Here is a 22,924-nt window from a genome sequence, read left to right on the forward strand (position 1 = left end):
TGTTCCGATATTACAGGGGAACATCATTAGAAGCAATCAGGTAGGTCTAGTTGAATAACTTGGTTTTTAGCGCCTTTCTGAACGCTGTGAGAGAGTTTTCGTTTCTTAGGCTGAGTGAGTGCACCATTTAAACCCTGAAATCCTTACACTCTAACAAAGAAAAGGGAAAGCAATGAAATAAAGTTCCAGGCTCAAGCAGAAGCAACTTTGGCACATGCCTCACACCTGGTGAGTAATGCACGGTGAGTCATCCAGCCCAGTGCTGTCAGGGACCTGCAGCGCCCTCCGGCCTCCCACAGATTCGGTAGCAGAAAAATACCCAAGTGATAACACAATTACTTTCTCCGGCAATATTGCACTCTTCAACCTAGAAGTGGATGACACGCTGACGTGAAGTGTTAGAGCAAAGTCCCCAGGGGGGCTTAGCTGGAGGTTTACCTGCAAACCTCGGCCCTCATTACAGAGGAGGCAGATCTTTTTGCCTCGGAAACGACTGGCGGTAATTACTGTTACTGTCTGTCCCCTCTCTGCATTTCATTGCAAAGGGGATGAGAAGATGGCCATCAGAGAGGCTCACCTTTTCACTCCCGTCGGAGGAGAAATGTTTCACTGTCAGTTAATTACGCCCTTGCAATTCCCTTCACTAAAGCAACACATCTTTACAAAATTCAGGAGATGTACAATTGTTACCCCACCTTGGGTAGAGGTGGAAATTGGAGGTGTTTATGGTGGTAATCCAGACAGGCAGTGTTTACAACCAGAGGTATTCCCCTGTAAATATGCACAACCCTGTAATGTGGCTAGTGGTAAAAAAAAGGCAGTATTTGCAAATACTGTCTGTTTTTACCATTCCCACCACGTTTGTAATGATGTCCTTGATGGTTTTTGCAACAGCTCAGAAGTGCAGCATTTTTCTAGGGGGTCATTTATAGCTCGAACCTCTCAAATAAGAGGTGCTGCACAAAAGACAGTGGGCATCATTACACGGTATACGGCTGCGGAATGAACGGTGCCGGTAAGGGACCGGCACCGTACATTCCGGACCGCCACATTACGTTTTCTGCAGCGGGTCCCGCTCTGGACTCCTGGCCAGACCAGACTTCCTGAGAGAGTGGACAGCTGCGAAAAATGACCAAAGGAGATCTATTGAAATTTCATCTGGGCGCAATATTGGAAGAGTGCTGCATTTCTATTGTATAATTGGTTATTTGTAACACGCTTAATACTGAAGAGGTTTGTAAGCACGGACACAGGATTTGAACCTGTGTTGCTCTGCATCATCTTACTGTCAAGCCGAGTGCATTGCCACTGCGCTACACTACCCATGCCTGGGGAGGTTTGAAAGCAGAGGCTGTGATTCTTCACTGGAGCCAGAGAGAGAGAAGTGCTGTGGGATCCAATTGACTGAAGTGCTGGCTAGAATCCTGTTTTTCCTACAAGCGAAGCTCGGCTGGGTCCCTGAGTGCCAAGCCTAGAGATTTTCAAAAGTAAGTAGATTGTCCAACAAAAGGTCAGCGTGAGGAACAGACTCAAATGGCTCAAAATAACAGCTCATTTATATTTCTATTTGCAATTAGTTGAAGAGTGGTTGCAAATAAAAGAGACCAGGGTCTTGAGTCAAACCGAGGCCCTAAAAAAGGCTCAGCACTCATGTGAACAAGTGAAGGAGAAATTGGAAAAGAGCCACATTTTGGAGGTGAAACATGAAAGTCTTATAGAAAAACTGCAAAATAAGTTAAAAACCCCATTTGCAAGTCAATACAGAGCGAGAAACAGAGTTTGCTAGGCTCCAAGACACATATAGGGAGTGTGCAGAAACTTTAAATCACATTCATGGAAAATTGAATGATCAGACTCTTCATAGTAGTACATTGCTGGATGAAATAGTGACTTCCAAGCAAATCATCAAGGCACTGAAATATGAAAATAACTAGTTAATTATAAAAGGGGTTGACTCCCAGAATTAATTTGATTTGACCAGTTGCACCGAGATTTAAAGGCTTTAAAACAACAGAAATGAAACTGGTGAAAGAAGAAGAAAGCTATAGCAGTACAATAGTGTCCTGTTACAAAAAGTAAATCAATTGAAGATGGATACAGAAACGGGTGAGCCTAGGTTCCAGGAACTCCCCAAAGTGAGGCAGGAAAATACTGAACTTCTAGAGCGTGTGAGGTGCACAGATGTTGACCTATTTCAGGAAGCCCATGATAGAGATGCTCAGGAGAAAAAGTAGTCATACTCACAGAAAAGCGACAGGAGCAGGCACACCTTTTACAACAAGCTTGGAGGGAAAATTAAGCCCTCCAGGAAGAGGTTCAGGCAGTGAGGAATAGATTGGCAGGGCAAAGCAGCACACTTGAAGCCAGTCAAGCATCAGTGTCAGAGCTAAAGGTTCAGCTCTCGGGGTACCAGAAGGAAATCTGGACATAGAAAGGCAAGAATGAAAAATGAAATGAGGAAATTAGGTACCAATCAGGATATGGGATAAGGCCCACTGAACAAGGTGAGGCACCCCTCCCATCGGGCCAGTCATTTGCAACCTACCAGGAAAAAATGGCAACTGACCTCATGCATTCCACCGATAAAGGACAGGGGAGCATGAGGCAGTTGGACATACCCAGGTTTAGCCCATCCGATGCAGAAGGCCAGTCCTTGTCTGATCCTGATGACTATTCACCTCTATCACACAGAAGGGAAGGGGGCCAGAGCAGTGTGTCCTGAAAGACTAAAAGGAATACTGTAAGTACTTCAGACCATGAAAACTCCGATGTTGAGAAAGTCAGGAAGTTAATTGGGCTGAAGATGAGATTACAACGAGACCACCTTGCCCATTTTGCTGAAGGAGAAAAGCCAGACCCTCAGCCTATGAAGGGCATTCTAAAGGGGGAGAATTCACCATCCTCCCTGGAAGGAGGGCAGATTAAACTTTGTTCTACCCTATGCCAAAAGGCAACTACAGCGTTGGAAATGACCCTAAGTATTCACAGCGGCACAGGCAAGAGGAGTCCAAATCCTATGACTTTGGGAGGTATTCCAGATTTGCAGATTTCACGGAGATAGGGAGCACCGAGAGGATAGGGATTGGAGTACAAGTAGTAGCTCTGAGTCCGAAATGAATAGACTCAAGTGCAGAGGAAGAAAAAGGCAGGGAAACAGAGCAAGGGTTTTGTGAAAGACCCAATCAGGCAAATCAAGGCCATAAAGGGCTTCCTGACCCCATACCACAAGAATGGCAAATATTCAGTATTGGAGCACCTGGAACTTTATGAGCAGATAGTCTAGTTTTTGGCAGTACTGCGGTCCTTACTGTCTCTTCTCCCATACGTATCACTTGGTCTGATCACTTTATTGTTCCTTTTAAGTTGAAGTGCGCGACCCACTCTTCTGTCCACAAACCCCATATCATGAAGCGCAACTGGTGTACGGTCGAACCATCCACAACTGCTGCCCTAATCAACACTAGTTGTGCTGCTCTCTCCTCGGTTAATTTTGAGACTTTATTCCAGGTCTTCATCGCTACGGCAGATACTCTTGCCTCTTTGCGGGTGACTCAAGCTTGTAATCGGTCTTCCGAACCGTGGTTTAGTGAGGACCTGAAGGCCTGCGGCTCAAACGTAGGCAAGCAGAACAGAAATGGCACACCTCCTATCGTGATAATGATCGGACCGCCTTTTTTGCATTAAGCTTGCTAAAGAGAGGCATTTCACTTCTCAAATTGAAAAGGCCATTACAGTGCCCAAAGAGCTCTTTAAGATGGTCTGCAACCTATCTACTAGAGAACCTCCCGAGTTCACTGTTGCATCACAAGAACGCTATGATTCTTTAGCTTCTTTTTTCACCTCTACGATTGTAAAACTCAGGGATCTCAGCTGATTGCAGATCCACTATTGATACTTTGGCCTCACCTATCCATTCAGGGACTGTGTCTCCTCCTGCTCCGCTGTGGGACTCTTTTCCTCTGTTCACGGATAGCGATGTTAGTGCTGCGGTCATTGGCGTGAAATATGCCTCTCCGACTGATGCTCTTCCGCTTTCTTCCTCAAATTCTGCCCTATTTGACCTCAGCAGTGAATTTCTCTTGTTCTACGGGGATCATCCCCCCTGTCTTAAATGTACAACAGTTATTCCCTTGCTGAAGATACCTACCTTAAACCCCTTGGTCCTCGCTAAGTTTTGGCCCATTTCCCTCCTGCCTTTTGGAATTAAACTGCTTGAGTCCTTGGTGTCCCCTCTTTTGGTTGGCTTCTGTGAGTCCTCTTCTTTGCTTGATGACTTCCAATCAGGTTTTAGACCTGGCCAGGGCACTGAGACCGTCCTGGTCTCAGTACTTGATGATCTTCGTCTTATTGCTGATCAGGGTGGAGTGGCGGCTCTGATTCTGTTAGATCTTTCAGCTGCCTTTGATACCATCGACCACTCCATCCTGGTCAGCCGGTTAGCTGCTGCTGGCCTGGCCGGACTGGTTCTTGCTTGGTTTCTATCATTCCTTTTGGATCGGACACAGCATCTTCTGTTACAATCCTTCCTTACAACCCAACCCTTCCTTTCTGCAGTTGCAGCCCTGTCCCCAACTCTCTTTAAGAGAGTTTATATTTGGCCCTTATCCGCACCCACGGCTTCAGATGTTATTCGTACACTGATGAGATGCAGAATCTGGTTAGGCTGGATATCCGTCATCCAGTGCATGCCTCTGAGCTACGGGACTGTCTTATAGCCGTGGGTTGCTGGATGTCTAAACATTGGCTTAAACTAAATGGCGACAGGACCGAGGTGTTGGTTGTGGGCTCTTCCTCTGTCTCCTCTTTCTGGCTTCCTGCTTTTTGGCTTTTTGGCTTTCTTCTTTTGGCCCTTTCCCCACCGCTTTTCCTGTCGTGAAGAACTTGGGTGTTAAGATTGCTGTCTTAACACAATCGGCACAATTGGCACGGTTTGCCATTCGGGCCATCTCCAACAGAAAATTCTTAAGAAGGTTCTTCCTTTTATTCCCACTCATTTGCGTGCTCCAGTAGTCCCAGCTTTAGTCCTTAGCAAAATCGACTACTGTAATTCTCTGTACTTGGCCCAACCTAATTATTTGATGCGGCGACTGCAGCTTCTTCAGAACTTGGCTGCACGCCTTGTCACGGGCACCTTGTTTTGGGAACATATCTCCCCTGTTTTGAGATCACTTAATTTTCTTCCAGTGGCTAAACGTGTCCACTTTAAGTCATTGTGCTTGGTTCATTGAGCCTTTTACGGTGCTGGCCCTAAAAATCTGCAGCAAAAATTAAAGCCGTATGCTCCTATTCGTGCACTGCGTTATGGGGGCTGCTTCATTTTGACTATCACCAGGATTAATCAAGCTAGAATTGGTGGATGGTGCTTTTTTGTTGCGGCTGCTGTCCTTTGGCATCCTCTTCCCGTATCACTGCGTATTGGCTTTGCCCATTTAAAATTCAGAAAGGCTTTGAAAACCTTACTTTTCTAACTCCCCCTTTTTACTGCTGTTTATGATCATGGGTTTTTCAGTTCTTAGCGCCAGGTTGTTTATAGTCGGTCGCATCAGGGAAATTTCCCGTACCTGAGCTACTCTGGGAGAAGGGACAGTTACCCTTTTCGGGAGCAGCAGAGGTATGACTCGAGATCTACCTTCAACCCAGAAAAAGTCTTGCAGCGGGAGGGACAGATCCAGCAACTGACGAAGACCTGGGGCGCATGCTGAGGACTCAGTCCAACCTTCAACCTAACCATGCTTCCCAGAATTCCCCAACTCCAACATTTGATGCCCTAGGGAGTGAGGGGGGTGGAGTGGGGAGTGACAGGATGAAATGTCTGACAAGCCGCAGGTTACTGAGGAGGAGGCCCGGGTGGAGGGGAGATGCAACGCCCTAGAGGAAGCTTCTTTTCTCTCCCAGACAGAACTCCTAGAAACCTCTCAGCCTGAAAGTGATCCTTTTACCCCGGAAAGTTAGAACCCAAAGAGCAAAGGGTAAGTAGGAGAGGCCAAAGAAGAACCCACTTTGTGGAAGAACTCAGGATTATCTCCTTTGAAAGAGAAGAGTCCCTGAAGTATTCGGGTAAGCAAACCTTCTCTTTCAGAAATGGGCAGATCCCTCCCAAAGAGAAATAGGTCCCAAAAGACCCTGAGTGAGACAGGGTAATTATGGAGACCGACCTAGAACAAGAAATTATTCCACCCCCGAAAATGTGAGCCAGATAAGGTAGAAACGGAGGGGTCATTCACCCATACAGGTTCTGAGAACTGCCTCCAGGTAAAGGGGTACAGCAAAGAATCGGGGGAGAAAGAGGATTCACCAATCCACCCATTTTCCATACAGATTCCTGAACTGCGACACAAAAAATTTGCCCAAGATCACATAGTGTCAGAGTTCGATATTAAGAAAATGACCAGCAGGCTGGCCAATAACTCACACTTTCTTTGCACCTGGAGGAGAAAGAAGTCAGACTTAACGCACTGGTAAGGGTGCAGGATCAGTGTGAATTATCAGCTCTGGTGAACACTGGATCCCAAGCTACCCTCTTGTTCAAAAGGCCTTTAACCAACTCAATTCAGGATGGGGGAGGGCCTCCATATTCTCCTCACACCACTTCCCAGACAACTCCAAAATTTAGACAGCAATGACATTTCCGTTGAAGGAACTACAGATCTGGAAATCAAAATTGGGCGACATTGATTAAAACATACAGTGATAGTTGTGACTCCAGAGGGCACACCTTGTTTACTGGGGAACGATCTCCTGAGGAGGTGATTACCTCTGATCAACTGTGTAAAACAGGTCCTATGGACCCAGACTAACCGGCCTATAAAATTGAAAATGAGTACCAATTATGTAATCATGAAGAGTATTTTTCATTTGATTTCTGAGAAAGTAGAATTCTATTTCAAGAATAATCAAGTCCCAGACATCACTATCATCTCTGTGGGAGAACAAACTGGTGATGGGAACCTTTCTCCATTCTTGAAAATCAACCTTCCTCCCAGGTTTAAGGCCAGGACACACTGCAAGGGAACAACCTCAAATTTTACACCAGTCCAGAATCAGAAGAAACCATGAGTCTTGTGAAACCAGACAAGGAAGAACCTGCTCAAAGTCTGACAGACATTAAAAAAAAGGGTGAACAGTTATTTGTCCCCATTCAGCTAAATGAGGGGGGCCTGTGATCGCCAGAGTATGCCTGAATAATGGCAGGAGCTGCATCGGCAAAAGATAATTCAGGAAACTCCCAAAAAATCTGACCAGTCCACATTTAAATTGATTGACAAATGGGAAATAGGTCTGGAAACCCCAAGTTCCAAACATCTCCTGCCTAGCAGGTGTATGCTAAAAATGTCCATTGGGAACAAAAGCATAGAGCATAATTGTTGGGTTGTGAGAGATATCCATTCCGCCTTTTATTTAGGCAGGGACATTTTCAACCGATTAACAATCAATTTGGACCTAATCAATAATAAATGCCTAGTCACGACGGGGTGGTAACCCCATGGGCTTTGAAAACATTGGAAAATCATTCTGTTCAGTTCAATTGCTGCCTTATGCCGTTAAAGTTTAAGTGCAGGAAGAGGTTACCATCCCAGGGCAGGTGCGACAATTTACAATTCCCATCAACATTAAGCGAGGACAGCACTTCAAACATCTGAACGTCTATATAAAATAAAATTCCCACCTCCAACAACAAGGTTTGTATTTAAATCTGACAGCTCTAGTAGACTTAGAACACAACACCATTCGAATATTGGTAGATAACAGTGACCCTCGAAGTATCAGTTTGGGTGAAGACACCTTTATTGGAATGGTGGTTGATGCCCAACATTATTCTATTGATTTAGGTAATGAAATCATGGGACCAATCCCAAACGACTGTTTCGACATTAGTGATGGTATTACTCCAGAAATAAATGTCATTAGGAATGGGGGGAATTTCTTGGTGTACTCTTCTTGCTCCTATGGGGTGGAAGAGGTGACCTGTGACATCAGGAGGGAGGAGGTAGTGTTCAGAGTCAAGGTGTCATGGATCGCCAATTCTGACCCTTCTGGACTTTGTGGTCCATGATGCACCGCATCATCAGGTCGTTGGTTCTCCCAACATGGCCGACAGTACGGAAACACTGCTTTCTAGTGTTTACGCGCAATGTGCTGCCTCCTAGAAAATAGACATGCCCCCGCGGCTCTGCGCTTCTCAACGCTACTGTTCCGAGTTGTTCGGCAAGTGTATCATTTCCTTCTATCAGTGCTATTTCCCATTTTTCTACCATCCTCTCCTTCCTGGAAACTCTTTTTACCTGCCCTGCTTCTGCCAGGCCTGTTCTCCCTTTCATCCCAGACTCCATCTCGTGCTTCGGTGCCGCGGGCTCCCCAGCACTCACAGAGCATTGGACATCCTGTTCCCCTTCCTTCATGGATTCCGCTGAATGATGAGGTCAAGTATGAGTTAGCCAGAGTGGATCGCCCAAGTTCCTTTCAGGCCTTGATGGATTTAGAAAGGCAGAGAAAAGAAAAACAAAGACAACATCTCCAAAAGACAACCGTGGAATACCCTTGCCTCAAGGAAAACACCCATTCAACATACTTCAGACCCCGAACCAATGCAGGTTGGTGCCTTCCGTGGACCCATTTCTCCGCAAGAAAGGATCCGTAGGATCAATACCGTATTTTGCATGTATTTTGCTTCTGATAAACATCTTGTAAGAAACTGCACAATAGCACCACCCAGGTGTTCGGGGAACGCCAGCTCCTGATCCTAAGCGCAGCACAGCTTCGGGAGAAAGATGCCTGCTCCGCATCCAATCCTTCCTTGAATGGTCCCAGTCAAAACACCTTAGTGGTTCTCCAAACAGTCTTGTCCCCCACTGAGAAAGAATCATATCCCATCCTTGTGGACTGCGGTGCCATGGGAGTATTTATAGACCATGACTGGGCCACAGACACAATATTCCTCGAGAACCCAAAGAAATAATACAACCTGTTGAAGGGATTGACAGAAGACCATTATCCTCCGGGCACATTATTCACCAAACCAAGGAACTACTGCTTTTGATAAACAATCACCAGGAAAAGCTCTGTTTTGATATCATAAAGGCTGCTCACTACCCCATGGTTTTAGGCATGCCCTGGCTTCAGAAACACAACCCGTACATCAATTGGGCAGCCGGATCCCTATTTCTAGGTTATGAATTCTGCTTGTCCCATTGTTTGTCTAAAGCCTCACTGCATAACCCTCCTGTGAACTACCAGAATTCCGAGCAATCTCCTCTGTGTGTGTCCAACATTACCCAAGTGCCTGAGATTTATCAACCGTACTCGGACGTGTTCTCAACAGCCATTGTTCAAGCTCTACCACCCCACCGACCTGAGGATTGTGCCATCGACACAGATGCTTCGGCTGTAATTCCATTCGGCAGAATGTTTATACTATCTGAACCTGAAAAAAGAGCCCTAAGAGAATATCTGGATACTAACCTGGCTAATGGAACCATTCGTCCTTCAAAATCTCCAGCTGGCTCTTCTCTATTCTTCGTACCAAAGAAAGATACCAAGGAACTCCGACCTTGTTTGGACTACCGCGGTCTCAAACAGTGCGCTCTCAGGGATCGTTACCCTCTACCACTCATTTCTGACATCTTGGAAGAAGTACGGGGTGCAGTCATCTTCACCAAGCTCGATCTTCGGGGTGCCTATCACCTCATTCGGATTAAGGAAGGTGACGAGTGGAAGACAGCCTTTGGAACCCCTTTTGGCCATTTCAAATATCTGGTAATGCCCTTCGGTCTCGCCAACGCCCCTGTGGTCTTTCAGCGGTTCATGGATAGAGTTTTCTCAGATATGCTGTTCCTTTTTGTCATCGTATACCTGGATGACATACTGATTTATTCCAACAACCCTCAAGTCCATCAGGAACATGTAAATGCAGTTCTACAACGAGAAAAAAAACTCCTGGCCAAGCCAGAAAAATGCCTCTTCCATGTCCAGACCGTTCATTACCTCGGATTCATGCTGAGTTCCAAAGGAATTGGAATAGATCCTGCCAAGGTTGACTTCATACTCTCCTGGCCAGTGCCTACTACAGTAAAACAAATTCAATCCTTCCCGGGACTTACACATTTCTACAGAAAATGTATCCCTACATTTTCTGATATAGTGTGTCCCATAGTCGCCCTCTTAAAGAAAGACACAACGTTTAATTGGTCTGCTGCTCAAGAGACGGCCTTTCAGGAGTTAAAACAAAGATTCACTCAAGGTCCCATGCTGGCTCAACCTGACATAAATAGACCCTTCCTGGTAGAAACGGGTGCCTCAGACTATGCCATTGGGGCGGTCTTAAAAACAAGAATTTGAAGATAAGGTGGAACATCCAATTGCCTACCTATCCCGCACCTTAACTCCCAGCGAGACCCACTACTCTGTCCTGAGAAGGAACTACTGGCCATCCGACAAGCCTTTACTGACTGGCGCCATTTACTCTTGGGTGCCAAACATCCTGTGCAGGTGCAGACCGATCACAGAAACCTGCAAGTTCTACAGTCCCTGGAATACAGAAATAGTCGTCAAGCCCGTTGGGTCTTCTTTTTTGCCCAGTACCAGTTCCACATAGATCACTTCCCTGGAACCAACAACATTATTGCAGATGCCTTATCCAGGCGTCCTGACTATGAGCCTGTCAGAGCATGTGCTTTCCCAAAGATGTTCCCTGATACCGTGTTTGTTGCCCAGGCCAATTCCTTCCTGGAAGACGTCCGTACCGAAACACCTTCTTCTGATCTCTGGGAGGACTACATCAAGACCAATCAATGGAGCCTCGTTGCTAAGGATAGCTATCTCTTTAAGGGTAAGAGATTGGTGGTACCCACACAAACATTGAGAGCAAGATCATGAGTCTTTGTCATGATACCTTCCATTCAGGGCATCGAGGCATCACTACAACTCTCCACCTCAGTCAGAGACAATTCTGGTGGCCGAGGATGATCGATGGTTTAAGGGCTTACATTCAAGCCTGCGCTGTTTGTAATCAAAACAAGTGTGATAACAGAAAACCTGCAGGTCTTCTCCACCAACCCGCATTACCTACACGTCCTTGGGAGACAATCGCCACAGACTTCCTTGTGGAATTACCCCCGTCCAGGGGATATACAACCGTAATGGTTACTATCAATCTGTTCACCCATATAGCTCACTTCACCCCCTTGTACAAGTTACCATCTTCACTTGAATTGGCAGGGATATTCTTAAAACACATATTTAGTCTTCATGGACTACCCTCCAAGATCATCTCCGACCGTGGACCCCAGTATATATCCCACTTCTGGAAACATCTGTGCCAAATGTTAGGCATCCAGCGTGCATTATCCTCGGGATATCATCCTCAGACTAATGGAGTAATTGAACGTGTAAACCAGACCATGGAACAATACCTACGCTGTTTTGCAGCCAAGGTCCAGGATGATTGGTCACTTTTGATTCCGGTAGCTGAATTTACCTACAACAACTCTGACCATTCGGCTATCAAGACCAGTCCCTTTTTTTGCAGTCATGGGTTTCACCCATCAGTTCTGCCAACTGCTCTACCGCATCCTACCCCGGTTCCCTCAGTTGATTCCTGGATTGAAAGACTGGTAAACGTACATAGGGACGCCAACGATTACCTGGAGAAGGCCAGGATGGAAGTCAAGAGATACGCAGATACCAAGCAGAGACCTAGCCCTCCATATGAAATTGGTGACAAAGTCTGGTTATCCTCAAAATTCATACCTCGACATCTACGACCAAATAAACTGGCTCCCAAGTATCATGGACCTTTCTCCATTAAGGAAATCATCAATCCAGTGGCCTTTCGACTTCAGCTTCCAGAATCCTGGAAGAAGATACATCCTGTCTTCCACACTTCCTTGTGGAAACCGTATGCACGATACACCAGATCGACTCATCGACCTAGCCCCATGCTCGTCAATGACCAGGTTGAATTCGAGGTCTCCAGGATATGTGATTCTAGATACAGACAGGGTGGACTCCAATACTTAATGGAATGGAAAGGATAACCCCCCAGCGAATGCATCTGGGAACCTGTCTCAAATATGAATGCCCCCCATCTAGTACAAAGGTTTCATCGAACCCATCCAGCAAACCCGGTGGATCAATATTTAAGAGGAGGAATGCTGTCATGAATCGCCGATTCTGACATTTCTGGACTTCGTGGTCCATGATGCACCGCAACATCAGGTCGGTAGTTCTCCCAACATGGCCTACAGTACAGAAAGGCTGCTTTCTAGTGTTTATGCGCAACGTGCTGTCTCCTAGAAAATAGGCACGCCCTGCGGCTCTGCGTGTCTCAACGCTACTGCTCCAAGTTGTTTGGCAAGTTTATTGTTTCCTTCTATCAGTGCTATTTCCCATTTTCTACCATCTTCTCCTTCCTTGAAACTCTTTTTACCTGCCCTGCTTCTGCCAGGCCCGTTCTCCCTTTCATCCCGGACTGCGTCCTGTGCTTCGGTGCCGCGGGCTCCCCGCCACTCACAGAGCATTGGATATCCTGTTCCCCTTCCTTCCTGGATTCCGTAACCTTCCTGGATACTGAACGCCTCTCTGCTCTTAGGCACTCCTCACACTGGAACCCGAAGATTCACGCCCTTTCCTGTACAAGTCAGGAAGAAGGAAGGAGCTCCCAAGAAGACCGCAATCAAGGACAAACAGGTGAGAAAAAGGGAAGGGTGTGACACAAGGACCACTACCTTGGATCCCTGGAACCTCCTGCTCAGAACAACACAACCAAAAGAGATACAGCTGAAATGCCGGGGTCTTTCCAGGATTCAAGCAGATGGCAGAGGAAAGGATCAATCTTGCTGATGCCTGTGAGACTGAGGAGCAAAGACAAAAGCTGAAACAGGTCTACCTGGAATTCCAAGATATCTTTTCAGTGGACTCATACGACTGTGGACGTGCCTCTATTCTTTCAACCATCATACCCACGCACCCTCAGATGGCTCCAGTATTTGTGAAACAATACCGGTTACCACTCACGTCCATGGAGTCACTCACAGAGATTATTAAGAACTTAGAATCCCGGGGGATCATTTGTCCGATCCACAGTACCTCCAACGACCCGGTACTGGGGATACTCAAACCAAACAGCCAATGGTCCTCTAGTTCCAACTCTGTGCAGCCAGACGTTTCTCCAAGCAGAGAGTGGGCGGTAGGTCTCTTTTTTCGGCAGAGGCCTCCCTCTGGAATGGCCTCCCAGCCTGTCTCAGACTTGAGCTGGATATCCTTAATTTCCTGGAAGCTCCTCAAGACGTTTCTTTCCTCCGTCTCCTTCCTTTGCTCCCTCCCATGCTAATGCCCCCCACAGCTGGGACTGGTTGTCTGGTCCTTTATGAGTCTTACCGGGGCCAGACCTTCCTTGGCCAATCCTCCCCATCCTCCTTAACTAGCACTTGCCCTTGGTCAGCCCTTCCCTGACTAGCCTACCTAGTCTGGTCCACCCTATTCGCACTACACTACCCCTGCCCCTGCTCCCTTGGCACTTGCCCTCTTGGCTCCCTCAGCACTTGCCCAGCCCCCTGGGCCCTTACTCCCTACACTTCCCCCGTTCCCTTTCCCTCATCCATCCTTCCTCCCTGACCCACCCGCCTCCCCCTGCACTTCCTAATCTGTACTTGCACAATCCGAATGTCACAAGTCCTAGTAGGACCGTTATTGTTTTTTCTCCTTGTCCCCTCTACCCACCCTTGTGGCGCCTGGAACACCTTGGCTGTATAGGCGCCATACAAATGTACAATAAGTAAATAAATAAATGGAGACTATATGCAGACCTGAGGGAGTTGAACACACGGGTCTACCCGCTGTGCTATCTGACAGTAACCTGGAACATTATTTCTCTGCAGCTGCATTTATTTACATTTGTTTCTGTCTGCCTATCTGAGATTGGTGACACATCCCTGATTGGAGTGAATGCCCGGGGCACATTCCTTCTGCCAGCACTGCCCACACAGTATGGCTGGTGTTATTTGAAACTGTGCTAAATGGTGGTTTCCTGTGTATTTTACTTCACAACTCATTTTGAATATGAAATATACCATTTGAATGGTTGTTAGGTGCCCGTGCACTGCGGGCCAAAGGGTGCCAGCCCTTCCCTTCCTCTGGATGTGCTGCTTGATTTGCGTCAATGTGGACAAGGACCCAGGTGATTAACGTCGTTTCACTCCAGGGCGCCCAGAAACTGACGAGAGGCTACCACCCCTCAGCACGTGCCCGAGAGCTTCACACGGATGCAGTTTTTCAGCAATAAACTCATCTTCTTGCCAAGCCACAGGTGGCCCAGGCAGATGCTCACAGCCCTGTTGTTTTAAAGCGGCTAGATCTGGCCTTTCTGCTGAAGCCGATTCTATCCTTCCATTTTGTGCTGGAGATTAGGCTACTGTGCAGAGATATCTGCTGGTCATCAAGGCTGTCCCCTATCATTTAAACCGGGTGCTTTTTCAGCTGACTTTAAAAAAATGTTTTTTCATACAAATTGTTTCTTTCGTTTTTGCTTTCTATCTAAAATTGGGGAGGTCCCACTGTACCAACCCACTGCCCACCCTTATCAACTTCCTCTCCCACAGAGGCTTTGCTAGTGTGGGCTGGGGTGCTATAGCCCCAGCTCTTTTGGTTGTAGCCCTAGATAGAAGCTCAGGGGCTACAACCAAAAGGCTAGCTAGCCCCGAGTCCCGACAGTCCCGATATTGGCACAGGGATGTCATTTCACCAAAATGCCAGGAGTAGCGGAAGTGACATCACACGACCCTTGACCTCTGCTGACCGTCATTTGACCCCACCCGGAAGTAAGACAACCTTTCACCCCTTGACAAAACAGGAAGTGGCATCAAATAGCTTAGTTCCTAAGCACACTTCGAAAAATATGGTTACGATATCAGTGTAATGTGATATACATTTCATACAAGAATGGATCACCATATGTATCGCTAATATCAGTGCGTAAAGGCCCATATTATCAAATTACTGGGAATACAAGCAGATGTGCACGGCCAAATGATAATGATGTGTTATTAAATTGGATTTACGCTTAAGCGCTTTATATAGAACAAATATACATACAATATCACCCATCCTGTGTTGCTACTCATTTATCAACCCCTGAAGTACAAAAGGCTGAGTTGGCCTTGCCGGGATTCTAACCTGCAACCTGCAGATCCCATACATTTTGAAGCAGCATGAACTCAAGCCACTGAGCTACCTTACCGGCTATAGCTATTTTATCGGCTATAGTAAAATGAGCAATTACCTGTCTGAATGTTCTCAAAGTCAGAAAGCAATTTTACACTCTGTAGTGGATACCATTAAACTGGTAACTGGGATTTAACAGCAAGCCAGTTCATCTGCAGGTCTGGTGCAAAGTTGGCCACATGTCAAGCCTGCGCGGATCTACTCTTCAGGCTTCAGAGGTTGGCAAAATACATACCATTGAGAGGGTTCATAACTGGGTATTAAAGAATTTAGAGTAGTGCAGGGAAAGCAGCGCACTCACACGGCATCCCGTACTCAGGGTACTCGTTACCTCATACATGCAAACAAACATCCTGAACAGCATGCCAGGGAGAAGGGAAAGATAGACACATTACAACAAAGCATGAATTGTGGCACAATTAAATCAACAGCCACTTTATATGCTATGGACAAACATTTCTGCACTGTACACAAGCGTTTAGGCACAAGGATTTTGTCAAGTGACCGATGACACTGGGATGGAATGTCTTGTGGTGATCATAGAAGAGACAGCAGCTGAAAAAACATGCTATAACTGCAACGTGCGAAAAGCAAAATAAATAGTCCGAAATGGATGCTTATTCTATTCTAAATGCGTTTTGAAAGTTTTTGTCTGGATTGGGAATTTGAGGTGTTTAAGAACAGACTAAATCAGTGACTCACCCCCTGAAGTGTGCCTGAAATGAACCTTTAATAACTCTAGCGATTATTGTATAGAATTCCAGAAAGACAAACTATTTGTTATTCATATTCTCTCTTATTTAGGGTCACTGCTCAAAGTGTTACACTTGTGGAACCCCCTATTTTATTTTAAGAGCCCTGAACAATAAAGCCTGCCACTCCATAAACAAAGGGGAGCATGGCGCAGGCCGCAGCCCAGGAGCTTCCATTTAAAAAAACATGTTTCTTTCTTTTAGGGGTAGCAAGGGAGACCACAGGGGTAGCAAGGGAGACATCAGAAGTCGCAAGTGCGACCCCTGGTGAACACCAAATGACATCCCTGCATTAGCATAGCCCTATATCTTTTCCAGACCTAGCAACATCCCTGGAACATCTTAATACCTGCTTCTTAGGTTTTCCTGCTTGGGCGGGGCTTATCTGGTCATCTTATTGCATTTCTAATGCCATTTGACCAGAATAAGTCCTTGTTCATACCGTCCCGATTTGCATCACCATTCCCATGGTCAGTATTTACTTGTTGAATGTTTAGTCGTTGCAGCAACTTGGTTCATCGCCAACACTCTCGTATCCATGGAAACATTGCCATCCTCATACTGAAGCCTTTATTCACATCCCCATAGAATGGCCTTTTGGATTGACAGTTTCCTTTTACCTAAGCATCTGGAATGTTCAATTGACTACTAACTAGTACCAGACAGACGTCCATGCAGCCACGCTAAAGACCCTTCCCTTCAAACTACATTTTGTCAAAGTCAAAGTCCGACCAATCCTCCCAACGTTGCCACATTTCCCTGCTACATTACTAGGTTTGCACTTCAGAAGTCCTGGGGCCAGATTACAGAAATTTTGCACCAGTGCAAGATTACAGAAATGTTTCGCCAATGCAAGGGCAAAGTTGCACGATATTAGCACTAGGGCAATGGTTGCCTATTTTAAATACACTGGGACACATTAGAAAACTATTGCACCATGACAAGTGCAGTTTGACATATTAAAAACACCAGGGCAAAAATTGACCTAGTGCAAAAAAGATAGATTTTTGCTGCATTTTTGGATCAGGGCAAAGTTTGTCCTAGTGCTAAATACCATTCCGTATTAGCACTAGGGCAAACTTTGCCCTGGTGCAAAAATGCAGTAGAAATTAATCTTTTTTGCACTAGGGCAATTTTTGCCCTGGTGTTTTTAATATGTCAAACTGCACTTGTCATGGTGCAGTAGTTTTCTAGTGTCTGCCAGTGTTTTTAATAATAGGGCAAACTTTGCCCTAGTGCTAATACCGTGCAACTTTGCCCTTGCATTGGCGAAACATTTCTGTAATCTGGCCCCTGGTAGCCTATACTGGGGTCTTCTATACTAAAAAAGCAGTGAGACTGTCAGGGCCTCTGCTGTCAGATACACACACACACACACACACACACACACACGTGCACACGCACATGCGCACACAAACACACACGCACATGCACACATGGACACGCGCACACACACAGACACACTCTCTCGCATCTCTTTCTACCACACTTTAATCCATCCCAGACCTTACCAATCATTGTAGAACATTCTTAGAACTTTTTATAGTATCTAGAATAACATCAGAGGTTTTGTAGCACTTAATGGCAAATCCCTCACACATCTAAGCGCTTTTTTCATCGCCTAATACAATAGTACTCAATGTATTTTCTTTGGGAGGACAGAGGGCTGAGACAGCACATTTGAGATTTGAAATTGCAAAACAGAAGCTTCAAGTCAGTGGCAAGTAGTAACCTCACAAAGCCACTCTCCCAACCTTATAGCGACAGTGCGGATGTGACAAGCAATAACAGAAGGCACTTTTTTTTAGGCATGGTTTCCATGCAGCAGCCCCTTAACAGAAATTCAGGGTCCAGAAATCAGCCCTTATTAAATTATAATATATGTCAGCCTGCAATACCTGTACACAAGCCTGCAAATAATGTTCTTATCACGGGCTAGTTGTAACATCACTACTGAACTGTAATGAGAAACAAACATCACTACTGTCCTGTAATCAGTTACTACCACTAAGTTGTGACATCACAATAGCTGCTACTTGAGGCCCCATAGAGCAGAGCTCCAGCTGTCACTGCGGCACTTACTTAAAGCTGTGACGAGATTCCTCTCTTGCAAAATAGATTTCTGTGATACTTTACACCCATTAACTGATAAGAAACTGTTTATGGTAGTATGTTTATTTTGTGCACTGCTCGAGTTTCACACATGAGATCGGGAATCTGAACGGAAATGAAAGAGGTTTTAGATGCATTTTTTAAAACTGCTTAAATCATTTTTTTTGGAACTCATTAGAAAATTCATGTTAGTTTTTAATCCAAACAGATTCTCAGTTGATTTTATGTATCATCAACTGCAAGATCTTTTTATGTTACGATACGTAGGAGGCTAGGCATTACAGGGGATGACTGTGTATGGCCAATTATTATATGGCGTTAGTAACCCGCCCCACGGCTATACTGGGGGGTAAGGCCCAGCAGCCCAAGTTAAAGGCCTGAGCGAAGCAAGGGTGTTTAATGAGGGCATCAGGTTGGTACCTCCGGTATAGCCTGTGGAACGGGTTACTAACCCCATTAGTACCCCGGGTTACCAAAGCAGAAAAACAGGGTGCTGATAGCAGAGACTTTTTAATTAATTAATTGGAAGCATTGCAGCGTCCCGTTCATTCATAGAAAAAACTGTTCCAAGATGGCCAGCACAGAGCTTCTTCTATTCCCGTTGCGGCCAGCAAAAGGAGACGGCGATAAGCAGTGGCAGTGGCGGACGTGCCGCTGCCACAATCAGGAAAGTCGGGATGGTTTTGGAATGGGAGGGTGGGGAGAACATGGCGATCCGGGAGATTACCTATTTCAGGCCAGCCTGCGAACCAAAGAACCTGATTGGCTGCTCCCCGGCCCGGGTGCTAATAAGGAATAAAATATCTTCTACCATATGTAAAAAGGATATTGCAAGTTACCTTGGAGTGACATGACTTTATAACGAAGCTCGGCCTTCAGCCTCGATCCTCTATTTGGTCACAGAACTCCTGGGTGACTTGCAGTATAGTACAGTAAAAGGTACTTTATCCCATATATAATGTGACAGCTAGTTCACATTTGAATAAAACATTCAATGTGCTGGTCCGCTGTCACTTTTTACAAAATAAGTTACATTTCTTTGACAATTGATAATATACAAGATCGATCTAAGTAATTTGGTATATGGCTTTTTCACCCTGTGAAAAGAGTGTGGAAGGCACAACATTTTTTGTGTTTTAAAGTTTGGAGTAAGATAAGGATATTGGGGTGAGTTCGTGGTGTTAAAAGGCAGTTATCAAACTTGTATCTAGTTTGGTAAAGTAATCAAGAATTGTAAAAAAAGAGAGGGGTGAAAATAGGAGGGAGCATCTGACAACCAGAATTTTAGAAAGGGGCTTTGATTCTGGGGAAGGGAGTTAGTACATATTGGGAATGGGAGTGGGATGGAACATTGGATGACAAATCAGCTCATTTCATGCTGAACGAAGGGGCGAGAAGCTGGACTCATGGAGGGAGGCACCTATATGTGCGCGCATATTGAATAGGAAGAGCACCCTTTGATAACGTTGGTGTCATTTTAAGAATCGTCCAGGGGAGCACAGACTAGGGCAGATCTCAACAAATATGTTTTCCCATTCATTCTTCAAAGACAAATATTTGGCTGTGCCAACAACTCTACCTGGCGGATGGATTTGCATCAAACATTTGTGAGGTGCAGGCGTCTGGTCCTATAAAGCATGATTTCAGAAATGTGGTGAAAATCCATTCAGTGGCTTCTTTCAAAAGTGCTTATAGGTTTGCACACATTTTAGTAGTGATATCTGGGTTCACCCGGAGAGTCTCCACACCCATATATTGTATATTGGCCACCTGCCTTTATTCTTCCTAGTGGTTTGTGGACCAATTTGCGGCCTTGGTAACGGGCAACCTGATTGGTGAGTTCAAAAACAGCCAGGTTGATTGGTTGGGAGCAAACAGTTTTCAACAGCCTGTGTTTGTGATCCATGAACTTATTTTGGGTTCGTATGGAGATGTTTGGAAAAGGGGCATAGTGCAGCCCCTTTGGAGATGCCTCACAATCCAAGGCAAGACTGGGGGTGCACAGAGGGGCGAAATATGCCCCCAAAATGGCAAAAAGGCTTTTTTTCCCCACAGGTTTCGCAGATCCAATTGCAGATCAGTGGACCTATTCGGGTCCAGGGGTAAACCTGCACAGTCCGTAGATGCAGATCTGTTTCTCAAGACCCAGCTGGCCACGTTCTGGACCCAGGGTTCAGGCCGGTTGCAGAGCCTGACCAAACCCATGGACAGGGCTTGGACTCATGGGCGGGGTCTAGACACTTGTGGGCCAGGGACCTGCAATGAAGGCAATGGGGCCCCTGGCCATGGGCGCAGGGACTGCAAGGTTTGATAGTGTCTCTTGGCCTGTGACATGGGTGTGCATGTATATATTCAGTGAATAGAGAGTTAGGTTAAGGGACAGTTAAGTTGAAACAAATCAACACAACAAAACCCAAGACATTTCACAACTATTGGAGTCAACGCAACCTTAACTCTGAGTCGCCTCTTGATTTGTTACGTAATCTCTTCTCTGATGTCATCTGTGATGCCATCAGTGTGTTCACGTAGAGCTCTTACCGTTTGGAGTCCCAGTTCCAAATGTTTTGAACCGCCATTGTTTAGATAGGCTTGACTCTTTACGTGATGCTTTGCCCATCCCTCCCTACGACCCTACACATTTGGCCCGAGCCATGAGCAAGGCACACACATTTTGCATGCACTACCCAGAGTATAAGGCCTATTATCATGCTGCCAGGGGAATGAATGCCTGAGGCACATTCTTTCTGCCAGCACTACCCACACAACGTGCCTACAAACATATCCTGTGGGTAAGCATGCCCCAGGTCCTGCCAGCAATATCCATGACGCATACATTAAGCATACCAAGCACTTTCCACAGAGCATGACCTAAAAACGGTACTCTGTGGGTAGTGCATGCAAGAATAGTGCTCCACGGCCAAGCCCCGGTGCACTTTTTCTGCCAGCACTATCACCTTTAACAATACCTTTATGGGTTGTGCATGCCCCAGCCACACTTTCATTACCCACTGAGCTTGACCTAGAACAGTATTGCTGTCAGTCTCTTATCACTTTACTGGTGCCTGACTTCCCGGTGCCACCGGGACATTACTGCGTGGGAGTGGGGAGACGTAAGCACTGGCACTGTTGCTACCAGTGCTAGTGCTTCTGCGAAAACTCTATGGCACCCGGCAGGTCAGACCTACGGGGCACAAGGGCCCCCGCCCGCAGAGTTGTACTGTGGCGGTCTGGAAAGTATGCACCCTTATTTCCAGAACCCACGACGCGACACACACACACACACACACACACACACAAACACACACACACCTGTTCTCAAATAGACTCACAACACATCACAGTCCAGAAATTACAAAAGAAAACAGTATTGAACAAGATATATTTGCTAATTGTTACCTAACTCTACAAACACAACACAAACAGAAAGTGAAACAACATATAATTTAGCCCTATCAACCCCTCCTACAGCAGCAGATAACAAGATCCAAAGCACTGTAGTCTACTAGACCTTGGATGTTTCCTTATGGATAAGATACTCCCAAGTCTCTTCCAAACCCTCACAATGCACATTTGCACACAGGAATGGGGTACTTCCGACTTGCACTCACCAAGACCCCAGGTTTTATCTCTGCCTCTCTCACTGTCCCATTTCTTACGGAGCCACGTACAGAGAGGAAACCAAAATTGTCGGAAGGGCGCTAAACAAGGCCGAATAACATTACAACATCACCCCGCTGGGGAACACAAGACTGAAAATACTGCATAACGGTGCTCATTTTGCACAATGGAGGCCACGTCACATGATTTCGCATACAAGTTTTTCTGTCAGGCCAAATCCCATGCTGACAATATAGCACTTCAGCCAGAGTATCACTGAGCCACTACTATCCTACACTTGCGGGACATATGAGCCATCTGAAAATAAAACAGCATTACACATTGTACAAAGAACATTACCATCGAATGCATAAAGGCATACGAAAATGATTTGTAGAATAGAAATCGAATGGGACAATAACACTAAACCACTGTTGAAGTATTAGCAAGAATCCAGGAATGAAAGTACCATTCCAAGATGGGACTCTGCAGTGACAAACAGGAACAGTCAGAACTGCAACGAGGAAACAACAAAAAGGGAAGAAGGACTATGCACATTTGCCAGAGAACACCTGCTTGTGGGATCCAGTTTCCCACTTCGACTAGTTCTGCACCATTCTCTCGTCCCTGCATTCACCTGCCGATGGTTCACCTATCCTCAGACCTGGTTCCCTTTGGATTATTGGATTATTGCTACCCAAATGCTCAGTCTCACTTACTCTCCCAGCTGAGGGTGGACTTAGAGTTTCAATTCTCAGTAGAGGTCTTTTCCACATTCTTGGGGGACAACATTCTGAGTGCAGACACTGGAGGAGGATTTTAACCTGTAAAGTCACTCAGGTCTTCTGTATCCAATCAATACCTCGTTTAAGGGTTTGGCAGAGCAAATCATTTTACATGTGGGCCCAGGATAAGTGTGTATGAGGTTATTAGATACCATGAATCGATGACAATGGCTGCTAACAACAAGCCTTCTGAAGTGTCCTTTAAGGCCTCCCTGGATCACACAGCAGGTAAAGGGGCTGTGTGGAGTCAGTGTTAGAAGGCTTGTTTTTAGCAGCCATTGTGTGACCTATTCATGATTTCCTTGTGCATATTACAGAGCCTAGGTGATCTCTAGTGACCTTTTCCCTCACTGTCCTCAGTGCCCCTAGGCTTTCTTACATTGAGTGGGTGACTAACTTGGGGTTCTGTGGCAGCATGAACTATCTAGTCATGGTATCCAATAACCACATACACCAATCCTT

The sequence above is a fragment of the Ambystoma mexicanum genome, chromosome 8 (assembly GCF_040938575.1).
Source record: "Ambystoma mexicanum isolate Mex_15411 chromosome 8, UKY_AmexF1_1, whole genome shotgun sequence".
Lineage (NCBI taxonomy): Eukaryota > Metazoa > Chordata > Amphibia > Caudata > Ambystomatidae > Ambystoma > Ambystoma mexicanum.